This window comes from Ambystoma mexicanum, chromosome 14 (assembly GCF_040938575.1).
Source record: "Ambystoma mexicanum isolate Mex_15411 chromosome 14, UKY_AmexF1_1, whole genome shotgun sequence".
Taxonomy (NCBI): domain Eukaryota; kingdom Metazoa; phylum Chordata; class Amphibia; order Caudata; family Ambystomatidae; genus Ambystoma; species Ambystoma mexicanum.
In genome coordinates, this window is record NC_090940.1 from 631,910,243 (window position 1) to 631,923,526 (window position 13,284).

The 13,284-nt window shown below is 49.0% G+C and overlaps 1 protein-coding gene and 1 long non-coding RNA gene across 2 annotated transcripts in view; one reads left to right on the forward strand and one right to left on the reverse strand.

Annotated features, from left to right (window-relative positions):
- The window catches only part of TRAF3 (TNF receptor associated factor 3), a 460,451-nt gene that overhangs the window by 26,142 nt on the left and 421,025 nt on the right, over positions 1-13,284 (forward strand). The gene's annotated exons all lie outside the window — the stretch shown is intronic.
- LOC138527082 (uncharacterized) overlaps positions 1-13,284 on the reverse strand; it is a 33,387-nt gene that overhangs the window by 5,382 nt on the left and 14,721 nt on the right. The gene's annotated exons all lie outside the window — the stretch shown is intronic.

Here is a 13,284-nt window from a genome sequence, read left to right on the forward strand (position 1 = left end):
CGATACCTTTATACATCAATAATGTTTCCATCTTAAAGTAACAGGCTCCACGCCCTGATTTCTACGGGCTTGTTGTGTCTGGCACTACACAAATATAAATCACTGGCACGCACCATTTCTGCATGTAGATTTCCACATTTGTCTAATTTATATAAGGAACATAATTTAACATAAATATCGTTTTACATCCTGCTCATTGCAGTTTTCAGCCTGAACATTTTTTAAAAATAAAATTACATCTCTACGACCTCCCATCCAATAGTTAGTTACAAGAGAAAATGTAATTCCCAATGCAAAATTCAAAAGATATTTTTTTCTTTACACAGTATTAAGTGTTATGTTCGGATGGTGTGGCAGGTTGGAAGAAGGAGTTGTACACTTTAAGGCCATTTTATTGTTTTTAATTAAATTATATAGATAAGGACCCACTTTCCCTATTGCTAAAGGGGTAAACATACCTATCTAAAGGAACTAAAGGTGCTAGTCAGTCGTCAGGAAGTCCAAAGTGAAAATATTCCCAGGCCAAGCCTAACTCTACCTGACCCTACCACTAATATAAACAACCTAGACTCATCCATGAGAAGATCCTTATTCTCTTGAGATAGTGATTTCTTCAATAGTCTCTGGATGAAATGTCTCGGTTTCACCCATTTCCTCTCATAACCTTCTTCAATAAACCCTGGAAGTCTCCTCCATGAGCTCTCCTAATTCTTGAACAACACTCCCAGGTTGTGTGCCTTCTTTAAAGATCTGCTGTAGGGAGTGAGTCTTTACATTCATTCTCACACTCTTGTCTCTCATAAAGTCTCTCAATTCACCCTTGGTTCTATTACGTGGAACTGAATCCCCTTGTATAAGGTTTCTCGACTGGGATCTTTCTTTAGTGCTTTCCCTTCTATTCTCATACTCTCCTGGCATTAATATACCATATTGGGTCGTGCTTTCTCCAGTCTTTCTCTCTTGGCTTTTGAGATGTGTCGTTTCATCCCAGGTAGTTCTCTCCAGTCTCCCTCTATTACCCTTTTGGGGTTATCTGATACTAGCTGTTCACATTGCCAGTAAAACAGATTTAGTATACGTTTTGAAGCTTTGTCGGAAGCAGCTGATAGAGAAACTTGTTGTCAGATCGACGCCTACCCTCCCGAACCTTCCCCTCACCTGAGGATTCTGAAGAGCTGTAGCGATGCTCGGGTGTTCGTCTGGAGGAAGTCCTCTTTGGATCCTGGAGCCTTCTTTCTTTAGGTTTCTTTTCTTTCTTGTGGTGTAAGTAAGGTCTGGTTCCCTCAGAGGCCACCTTGGCAGGATTAGGAACCTGTCCTTGGTGAACCCCGAGGAGTCAAACCCCAAACCAGGGGAAAAGCCGGTGGCACAAAAAACCCTGGGTCGCAGAAGCGTGGTCCTTGGTGTTTGGATTGCAAGAAGTACAAGGTCTCCCTAGTTGGTCTCTGGAGGAGCAGTGCCTTCTGGAAGATGTAGCATTCAACACTGATTCGAGGAGCAGTGCCTTCTGGAAGATGTATTATCCAGTACCGATTCACGGAGCAGTGGCTTCTGGAAGATGTAGTATCTAGTACCGAGACATGGAAACAGGAGTCTCGAGGAGATATAGTGCAGAGCTGACTGCACTTTGGGAAAACAGGGCCGAAAGAAGAAAAGAAGAGAGGGAGAGTAAGCCCCGAAAGAACGGAGGATCCGAGGCGAAAGGAATAGAATCCTTATGCTACAGAAATGGGTGGCAACGGCAAGGAAAGGGGTAAGTAAGATACAGGTAAGCTCTCTATAACAGAAAGAAATTAGACTGAATAAGTACAGAAGTTTAGGAAAAGAATAAAAGGTACGCCAAGAGGGCGCGAAAAGACCACAGGAGTAAGAAAGAAACTCAATGATAGTGTCCGAGGTCCAACTCCCGGACCGGAAGTAAAGAAACAGAACTCAACTTCCCAAAACAAGGAAGCGAACAATAGCTGGCTTACCTGGAAAACAAGAAACGAGCCGAACCACTGGCGCCAAGTCACCTGTGCACAGAGGTACCTTCACCGGATAGAGAGAGAGAGAGAACACAGGAGGTTCGGGAACAGGAGCAGGGAAAAGGCACAAAGAGGAACAATACAGTGCTAGCACAGCAGCGTTAGAGTGTCAAAATGACGATACAACACACTGTTCTAAGGGGCGTGGTCTCCATATATAGCTGTGGCGGCCATGTTGGGGGAACACTAGAATGCTAAAACAATTCCTGTGATCGAATGTTTCCAGCTCTGCCAGAGCTTCCAAGGACGGAGTCTAACAGTATGCCCTCTTCACTTCTGGGTACCCCCAGGTTTGTGTGGAAATAACTGGTGGAATCTTCTTATGAGTTTGGGTGCATGGATGTGACTCTGGGGTTCCCAGGTTCTCTCCTCCACTGAGTAGCCCTTCCAATGTACTAGGTACTCTAATCGTCCCCGGTGATAACGGGAGTCCACCAAGCATGAAACCTCGTAATCTTCGGGCTATCCACCACTGTTGGTCTTCTTTTCTGGATCTTTCTATGAAAAGGGTCTTCTGTGTATTTCTTAAGTAATGTAGTGTGAAATACTGGATGAATCCGATGTAAGCTCTTAGGTAATCGTATTTGGAAGGCCACTGGGTTGATCTGCTTGAGTACAGGATAAGGTCTGATGTAGCGGGGAGCGAACTTGCCTGTATGCACCTATTTGGGAAGAAACCTCGTAGATAACCAGACCAGTGTACCCTGCTTCCACTCTGGATTAGGCCTCTTGCGATCTGCCCATCTCTTATATTCCTGTCGACTGGCATGTGCCCTCTGAATGTCCGTGAGGATACTGTCTATAGTAGGAGAGCTTGTGGCTGCAATTCCCGTCCAAAGGAGATGTTGGGGGTTGTACCCGTAGGTGCAAAAAAAAGGACTCATGCGGATGGAAGTATGGATGCTGTTGTTATAAGCAAATTTCGCCTGTGAAAGGAAGGAAGCCCACTTCTCTTGTTCTGAGCTACAAAAACATCTTAAATATTGCTCCAGACTGGCGTTTAGTCTCTCCGTCTACCCATTACTTTGAGGGTGATACCCAGAAGACAGAGCTCTATGCATGCCTAATTGTTTACATAATGATGACCAAAATTTCGAGGTAAACTGAGTGCCCCTGTCCGAGATAATTGTTCTGGGCAACCCATGTAGCCAGACTATGTCACGTAAGAACACTTCAGCGGTTTCTGGAGCTGTAGGAAGTCGAGCGAGGGCGGAGAAGTGAGCAAATTTACTAAATGAATCAATTGTTTCCATGATAGTGGTCTTGCCCTGGGATTCTGGTAGGTCCACTATAAAGTCTGTGGAAATATGCTGCCAGGGGTGAGTGGGTAGTGGAGGCTGTTGTAAGAGACCCAACAGTCTGCTAGTAGATGTCTTGCTGGCAGCACAGGTTGGACAAGAGCTGACATACCTCTTGACATCCTGTGGTATGGAAGACCACCAAAACCGACGAGTGACTAGTTCTTGTGTCTTCTTGATTCCTGGATGTCCTGCCAGGGGTGTATCATGATACCAGGATAAGGCTTGATTTCGGAGAGATTCTGTTGGTTAATACAAGGCCTCTCCAAAGTAATAGAGACCATCTTCCTTTCGGTCTAATGACTGGTCGCCTGGCAAACTTGGTGATATCCGATATTGCTGTTGAATCTCTTGTTCTAAAGGGGTGACTGCAGAGAGAATCTTATTGGAAGGAAAGATACGTTCAGTACCAGGAGTCCATCCTGGATCATATCCTAGGCTGCGTAACAAAGCATCTGCTACTTGATTTCGAGTGCCAGGTATGTATGTTATGAGGAAGTCATACTGTGAAAAGAAATAGGCCCATCGTGCATGGCGGGAGTTGGCACACTCCATCTGCTGCAGAACCTTTAAATTTCTATGGTCGGTTCTGATGATGAATTGGTGATTGGCTCCCTGAAGTAAATGACGCCATTCCTGACAGGCCTGTTTAATAGCAAGCAACTTCTTCTCAATGACCGAGATTGCGTTCACTCGCTGATAATGTCCTTGAGTAGTAAGCTACTGGGTGTTCCTGGTTGTCCTCAGCCCTTTGCAAAAGTACTGCTCCCAGGGCTCCTTCAGAAGCATCAGTTTCGAGGAAGAATTGCTTGCTCTGATCTGGTTGGATCATAACGGGTGCAGTGGTAAACAAATTCTTCAACTGTTGGAAGGCATCTCAGGCTTCCTGACCAAAGGCAAACTTAACCCCCTTTTTGAGTAGGGCCGTGATCGGCAATACCAGTTGAGAAAAATGCGGTATAAATCGCCTGTAGAAATTTGCCAATCCTAAGAATCTTTGTAATTCTTTCACATTCTGAGGTTCTTTCCACTGCTTCACCACCTTAACCTTCATGGGATCCATTAAGATGCCATCTTGATTTAGGATATACCCCAAATATGAGATGGAAGTTACTTCAAATTGACATTTTTCCGGCTTCACCAGAAGATGGTTCTTTAGTAACCGATGTAGCACCTCCCTTACTTGTATGCGGTGTTCGTTCAGAGTGCGAGTGAAAATGAGAATGTTATCCAAATAAACGACCACTGATAGGAATAACATGTCGGCAAAAATCTTATTGATAAACCTCTGAAAGATTGCAGGTGCATTTACCAGACCGAATGGCATTACTCTGTATTCGAACAAGCCCAGGGGTGTTCGGAATGCAGTCTTCTATTCGTCTCCTCTCCTTATTTGTAACAAATGGTATGCACCTCGAAGGTCTAGTTTTGTAAAGTACCTTGCTTCTTGAACTGCCTCGAGGATGTCCCGAATGAGTGGCATCGGATATCTATACCTTATGGTTACTCGGTTCAGCCCACGATAGTCAATGCATGGTCTAAGCTCTGACAAGTCTTTTTTGGGGATAAAAAAAAGAGTGAAGCTCCGCAGGAAGATTTAAACTCACGAATAAGGCCGTTTTGCAGATTCGCCTCCAAATATTCTTTCAGCACCTTCTTTTCTGGAAGTGACAAAGGATACATGCGTCCAAATGGTACGGTGGATCCAGGCTCTAAGTCAATGGCGCAGTCTTCTAACCCGTGAGGTGGGAGTGTTCTAGGTAAAGTGTCTTCGAACACTTCTGCAAACTCCTGATATTGTAAAGGAATAGAAGCTACAGTTCAGGGAGACCTTAACACTTCTCTCTTAGCTTCTGCCTTACTACTCGGTGATTCCACACAATTCTTCTCACAGTACAAGGAGTTGAAACTTAAACGGTTAAAGGCCCAATCAATCTGGGGATTATGCTTACGCAACCAGGGGATTCCCAGCACTAGCGGAAAATGAGCCGCCCTGATAATGTCCAGGGATAGAAATTCTTCATGTCCTTCTATGTGTATCTTCAAGGGTTCAGTCTCTTAGATAATAGGTCCTGAAGATAGTGGGGTGCCGTCTACTCCTTCTACTGGAATGGGAGTTCGCTTCCTTTGTACAGGTATCTTATTTGTCCTTGCCTACTCCACATCAAGAAAGTTACCTTCGGCTCCGCAGTCCAGAATTGCCAGGACTTCCTTGGTCTCAGTCTCTGTGATCCTCAAATGGACAAGGAATACCATTAGACGATTATCTTCGACTTCAGGTATTGGTCTGATGTTGCTGCATGGGTTACAGACTGCTCCCCCGAGATCTCCCTTGCATAAGACCGGGGGCTGGCGTTTCCCTTCCTCCGAGGAGGAACTTCCGGACAGTTCCGGAGGAGATGTTTGGAAGACCCGCAGTACATACAGAGACCTGCTTCTTTCCACCTCTTGCGTTCTTCCGGTATTAGAGGTCCTCGGGTGGTTCCAATCTGCAGTACTGATATTCTCCTTGACAGATTGTGGAAAAGGATTCGGAGGAGGGTAAGTGCGGGTCCTTTTCTATTCTTGTCGACGTTCTCCCAGTCTGTATTCTCTCTGTAAAGACAGGGCAACCAGCTCCTGGAATGAGGTCGGACGAGCAATCCTAGCTAATTCGTCCTTTATCTCCTCATGTAGTCCCTGTCGGAATATCGTCTGTTGAGCTGTATCTGGCCAGGCAGCCTTGGCGGCCAATCGCTGAAAACGAGAGACGCAAGTCTGTACATCTGACGTCCCCTGACGTGCATCGAGCATGGCTTCAAAAGATGTGTAAGTAACTTCAGGCCTTTCGAACCTTTCTCTGAACCTCCCAAGAAACTGATCGTAATCATTAAGAATTGGGTTATTGTCTGTTACCAAAGGAGTAGCCCATGCTAGAGCATTGCCCGTAAGGTTGGTGGTCAAAAAACCCACCTTCAATCTTGCAGTCTCAAATGTATGGGTTCAAAAGGCAAAATGTATCTGGCAAGCATCTATGAAATCCTTCAGACCTCCTGGATTACCATCATACTTGTTAATGGACACTGTCATAGGAGGCAGATCTTCTCGGTACCCATTACGGACGGTGACTTGTTGGTAAAGTATGGCATTTTCATTACGGAGGGTCTGTTCTTCCGCGGTTAGATTCTGCATAGCGACTACCAGTTCCTGGGATTGCTCCAAGGATGCCATGGTTTTCTTTTGGCGTTGTATTCTGTCAGGTCGACTAGGACGAGGCCTACCCTCCCGAACCTTCTTCTCACCTGAGGATTCTGAAGAGCTGTAGCGATGCTCGGGTGTTCGCCTGGAGGAAGTCCTCTTTGGATCCTGGAGCCTTCTTTCTTTAGGTTTCTTTTCTTTCTTGTGGTGTAAGTAAGGTCTAGCTCCCTCAGAGGCCACCTTGGCAGGATTAGGAACCTGTCCTCGGTGATCCCCGAGGAGCCAAACCACAAACCAGGGGAAAAGCCGGTGGCACAAAAAACCCTGGGTCGTAGAAGCATGGTCCTTGGTGTTTGGATTGCAAGAAGTACAAGGTCTCCCTGGTTGGTCTCTGGAGGAGCAGTGCCTTCTGGAAGATGTAGTATTCAACACTGATTCGAGGAGCAGTGCCGTCTGGAAGATGTAGTATCCAACACTGATTCGAGGAGCAGTGGCTTCTGGAAGATGTAGTATCCAGTACCGATTCACGGAGCAGTGGATTCTGGAAGATGTAGTATCCAGTACCGAGAGATGGAAACAGGAGTCTCGAGGAGATATAGTGCAAAGCAGACCGCACTTTGGGAAAACAGGGCCAAAAGAAGAGGAGAGGGAGAGTAAGCCCCGAAAGAACGGAGGATCTGAGGCGAAAGGAATAGAATCCTTACGCTACAGAAATGGGCGGCAGCGGCAAGGAAAGGAGGTAAGTAAGATACAAGTAAGCTCTCTATAACAGAAAGAAATTAGACTGAATAAGTACAGAAGTTTAGGAAAAGAATAAAAGGTACGCCAAGAGAGTGCGAAAAGACCACAGGAGAAAGAGTAAGAAAGAAACTCACCAATAGTGTCTGCGGTCCAACTCCAGGACCGGAAGTAAAGAAACAGAACTCAACTTCCCAAAACAAGGAAGCGAACGATAGCTGGCTCACCTGGAAAACAAGAAACGAGCCGAACCACCGGCGCCAAGTCACCTGTGCACAGAGGTACCTTCCCCGAATAGAGCGAGAGAGAGCACACAGGAGGTACGGGAACAGGAGCAGGGAAAATGCACAAGGAGGAACAATACAGTGCTAGCACAGCAGCGTTAGAGTGTCAAAATGACGATACAACGCGCTGCTCTAAGGGCCGTGGTCTCCATATATAGCTGTGGCGGCCATGTTGGGGGAACACTAGAATGCTAAAACAATTCCTGTGATCTAATGTTTCCAACTCTGCCAGAGCTTCCAAGGACGGAGTCTGACACTTGCCTCCTCCTCCTCCTATTCGCTTTCCTGTTTCCTTTCAGTGTGGCTTGACACGTGGTGTTGAACTGTGTGGGTCCTTTCCTCTAGCCTCTGGAGACGCCTGGCTCGATATGTGCGTGACACGGACGGGAGCGGGTACAACGGTCTGCCATGGCTCTTGAGCTCCTCTCCTCCATTACAGTGCTTCTTGGTGACTATTAAGACTACTCAGTACTTTGTTTAAATGTCTCTGATATATGCACTGCCATTTTATTAATCAATCTAGAGCACTGTGGTTTTTTGACAGTTGCCCATACTGAGGGCGCCTTAAGGGGTGAATCCTGCTGTCCTGTGTGTGTGACTCGCTTTGCTTTGTCTTTGGTGGTCGGTGTGTGCCTTTTACGGATTGACGACTGTGGTAGCGGCCAGTGCTGCGGGTGTCTGTGCTCTTCCGCTCTCTGGCTAACTGATTGTGGCCACACTGGGGAGGGGTTTTAAACTGCTGGCATTTTAGGAGCCTGCATTTTCCTTTACCGTGGAGCACAGACTCTGCCTTGAACTTTGAGACAGTGTGAATTTTCAGTCGTGATCCGACAACTGTTTTTGCTGGGAGCATAATGCTCTAATTAACCTTTAGCACGGAAACGTGGGGACTGCAGGCTAAAAGCCTTTGACCCATGTGCAGCTTACCAAACAGAAACGTGCAATTGTAAATTATATTTTTTTTAAAATGTCGGGAGCTGCCGCGATCAGTATGTCTCCCTAGGTGCTCCTGTTCGGCGCGGTGCACTGCGTGAAAATATCGCCTGATCCACACCCTGTTTTTGGCTGCAAATTAAGGACACGCTGGGGGATCCCCCTCAGCTGTCGTCGCTGATTCCTGGCCCCCCTCCGTTGCTGGATTGCGGAGATGTGGACCGAATTGCCAGCCATAACACATGCGGCCAAAAGATGGCGGCCTCCATTCCCCACCCCACATAGCAGCCTCGAGGGTGAGGTGCAGGCGTAATGAAGCGGCCCTCGCTGCCGGACCAGACCCACTAGCCCACCCGCACTGCCTCCAACGCTCCAGCATCCGCCCGCTCCTTCCCACCCGCAGCCGCCCGCTCCTTCCCACCCGCAGCGTGGCCCGGTGATTGCGGAGGTCTGGGGACCTGAGCACTTCTGATTGTGCAGCCCGCCTTGTCCCGAGTTCCAGCACTGGGGAGCCCGGCGGGATCTTGCGTGATGCATCGGGGCCTCATCTGGGTGCCCTGCGCTCCTCCTCATCTCCAGCTCCCGCTCTGAGTGCTCCGAACCATCCACCACTCACCCGCAACGAGTAAGTTGCGGCCGGCACTCCAGCTGAGCGGCTCGGAGGAGTGGATCGCACCGCATAGAACCCAGCAGAGGCGGACCCCCTCTCCTCTCTCCGGGGGGCCAGCAATTGCTTATCGTGCACTCCGGGGTCCTCAGAGACAACGGCAGACCCCTCCTGTAAACTGAGCCGGAGCGCTTCCACTCCCTACCATCTCCTGCCATGTGGACCTGCTGGCCCCCACATCTACAGACCCAGGCTCATCGCGCCCCACAGTCAACCGCCTGCGGCCACTTGGAGGGGCAGGAGCCCGTGTAGCGGCAATAGCGGACCAAGTGAGGTGAGGAGATGGGGGGGGGGGGGGGCTATGCTGCGGCCTGCTGGAAATCGAGGCTAGCCTCCCGCACCAGCCCCGGTCTTTCCCACCCCCACATTTCCTCATAAATAAAGCTGACACAACCACCCACCTGGACAGCCGCGACGGAGAGCCTCCCCCTCTCCTCCCATAAGCTCTTCCCCGCAGCCACTTTATACTCCTCAAGAGGGGCTACTATAGCTTTATCCATCAAGGGAACCTTCATAAAACATCAGCCCACCCAGGAACTCAGCCCGCAACCAATGCGGATCCTCCCGCCCTCTGGTCCTCTTGCCTCCGACCATTTCCTCACTCATTGAGCCCTCCCCGCTTGGAGGGGTATCTGCAGCCCGCAGCCAGGCTAAAGCGCAAGATCTGGCGACACCGGCCTCCAACCTCAAGGCCATAATCATTGAGCCCGTCATTCCACCCTCCTGCACAATCCTTTGCCAGGCTCAGCCCATTACACCCCTGTAGAGAGAGCCAAGGCCCAGAAGGTGGGACGCCAACAGAGACACCGGCAGACTCAGTTTGGGGAGAAGCGCCAGGGGCATGTCCTATCCCTCGCCGAGAAAGCACCTAACAGAAGCAAAATGGCAAAAAGCGGGAAAACATCTAGGCAAACAGATATTGCCGCCCTGATGAGCAGCACCCCCCGCGGAAAAATCCAAGAGGGGGGGACCAGCCGGAGGACCCAGCCACTACCCATAACTCAGCAGACCACAGCCCACCACAGATGGTCACAAAAGCTGACCTCCAAGAGTTGCTCTGCGCATTAACGAAAGAAATCCAGAAAAGCACGAAGAGGTCACGAAGAAAATCAACTCCCTTGACAAGAGAGAAGTAGCCATGGAAAACTGAACAGCTGAAATCGAGACCAAGATCTGCAACCAAAGATTTGAATGCGAGCAAGGCCGGGACAGGATCGCAGCCCTAGAAGCGAGGTGCAACCTCTTAGAAGCAAAGCAGGAGGATGCAGAGAACCGGTCCCGAAGGAATAATATCCGCCTGTGGGGGATTCCATCTTCAAACCCAGACCCGGACCTAAAGAGCTATGTGTCGGACTTGCTTAGATTCATAATCACCATTCCCGACAACGCACGACTGGAATTGGACCGTGTCCACAGAGTGACCCCAAGGCAGGCATCGGCTCTTCCCCCGGACGTCCTGGTGAGAGTCCACTTCTTTCAAGTTAAGGAGGAAATCATGCGGGAGGCAAGACAGATGCACCAAATCACCTTCCAAGGTTCTACTATATCCCTCTACCAGGATTTAGCGAATTCCACTCTTGAAAAACGAAAAGCCATGAGAGCATTCACGGAATGGCTGCGCAAAATCCATACCACTGGGGCTTCCCGACCTCTGGGAGATTCATCTGGGAGGGGGTTCAGAAACAAATCCAATCACTACAGGAGGCGAACAAATTCATGGGCATTGGTGGGGGAGAGGAGGATTCGGAGTCTGAGGGAGCAGGCCGTGCAGCCCCCAGAAAATAATTGGAAGCAGCCTGGACAAAAGCCAGCAGAAGGCGCAGACTCGGAGGTCCTTCCAGGAAAGAGCCCAACCCAGGTTAATCAGGAGTGATAGCGATGGCCTGTTGAGTTCAGCGGGCTCCATGACACCCATGGGTTTCAATGTGGGGTCGGGACAGGGAGCGAGAACTTTCCCAGAGATAATGTAGTATACCCATGTTTAAATAAAACAGAGATTCACACATGCATGATCTCCAATCACGCCCCAGTAACTGCGAATCTCAGCATATCTGGCCGAAAGCACCCCACTCAGAGACATTGGAAACTGAATGACTCCCTACTGTTAGACGAGTGCATTAGGCAGGAAATCGGTGAAACATTACCCAACTACTTCATGGAGACCACGACAGCCGATTCTCCCATTAACATCGTATGGGATGCTATGAAAGCAGTAGTGGGAGGGTCTCTGATCAGTCTAGGGGCAGAACAGAGACGGATTTCGAAGATTGTTGCAGCCAAATTGGAGGAAAAGGTTAAACACTGGGACGCTGAGTTGAAATCCCAAAGTTCTAGGAAAGCCGAGAGGGCCTTGAGAAAAGCCAAAATAGCACTAGAAATGCACTGGGCCGATCGGACAGCCAAATCATCAGCCTACACTAGACAGTTCTATTATAGCAAAGGGAATAAGGCGAATAGAGTGCTAGTGCAGAAATTGAAAAAGGTCCACAGTAGGAACAACATTCTCAAATTGGTGGTAAACGACGGCAAGGTTCACTACTCAGAGGCAGACAAAGTCAGCGAACTGGTGCGACACCACAAAGCTATAATGTCAGGGCAGTCCACAACGCTGGGCAACATGCCAAAGTTCCTGCAGTCTATCCAGCCCCAAACCAAAGACCAACTAGCAACCCTGGAATCCCCTATTACCACCGAAGAAACAATCGACGTCATTAAGTCGCTCAAGAACACCGCGCCGGGTCCAGACGGCTTAACCCCAAACTTTTGCAAAAAATACGCGAGCATATTAGCGCCACATATGTCTGCCCTGTTCAATTCCTTCCCGTTTTCCAAATCGGTCACTAAATCAATGGCAGAGTCACTCAGTGCTGCTACATAAAGCCGGGAAAGAGCCCGACTTGGCTGCATACTACCGGCCAATCACATTACTGCACAATGATGGGAAAATCTTCGCCAAGATCCTAGCATGCAGACTGGGGGCGACTCTCCCGAGCTTGATAGATCGTGACCAAACAGGTTTCATCCCAGGGAGGGGGACCCACGACAATATAAGGCGAACAATAGACCTCATTGAAAGCGTTCACAGGCTGGGCGTGGGAATGGCAGTAATATCCCTAGATGCACATAAAGCTTTTGATCTGGTGGACTGGGGGTATATCCGGAGCGTATTAGAGCACTACGGCTTCGGCCTTACCTTCATAACTTGGGTAATGGCCAATTATCAAACGCCCACTACAGAATTACGGGTCAATGGCACCAGGTCTGAGGCAATACGCATAACCAGGGGCACTAGGCAGGGCTGCCCACTCTCGCCGCTGATTTCCGCCCTATCCATGGAGCCCTTTGCGGCGAGAGTTAGGCAGAATACGAAGATAAAGGGGATTACAGTGAGAAATCACAAATACAAAATTGCTCTATAAGCAGACGATGTCCTAGGAACAGCAACAGACTTGGCGGCATCTCTGGGATCCCTCTGGGAGGAAATTAAGGACTTAGGAAAGATATCTGGGTTCAGGGTGGATCTGGACAAATCCTCAGCCCTAGCAAATAACCTCCCCAAGCGGGAAAAAAATCAGCCTTAACCCACTAATGCCAATCCCATGGGCGAAAGGGGCACTTGACTACCTCGGGGTAAAAATCACTGCAGACCCATCACGCTTGTATTCAAACAACTTCCTGCAGCTAATTAACGAATTCCACAGCGACCTAAAGCGCTGGAAGGCCCAAGAAATTTCGTGGTTTGGGCGGATCACAGCCATAAAAATTAATATAATCCCCAGGTGGTTGTACTACTGCACATCACTGCCGACGCACATTCCGGGACCCGTTATGGCCTCTTTACAAAAGAAGATACAGGAATTCGTATGGTGGGGAAAAAGCCTCGAATCGGAAGGAGAATCATGATGCGGGGGAAGGCACAAGGGGGTCTGGGTGTACCTGACATAGCTAGGTATGCGCTAGCGGCGCAATTATCGCATGGATACACCTGGGTCCAAACGATGGATCAGCCAATGTGGAACCAGCTGGAAGAGGCCTGGTGCCCGGTTGCCCCATCGGAGCTCCCACACCTGCCAAACATAAAACCCCAATCGAACAGGGGTCCCCTATCTGCAACAAACAACCATCCGCAGTTGGAAAGCTGAAGCCCGGAAATGGGGCGT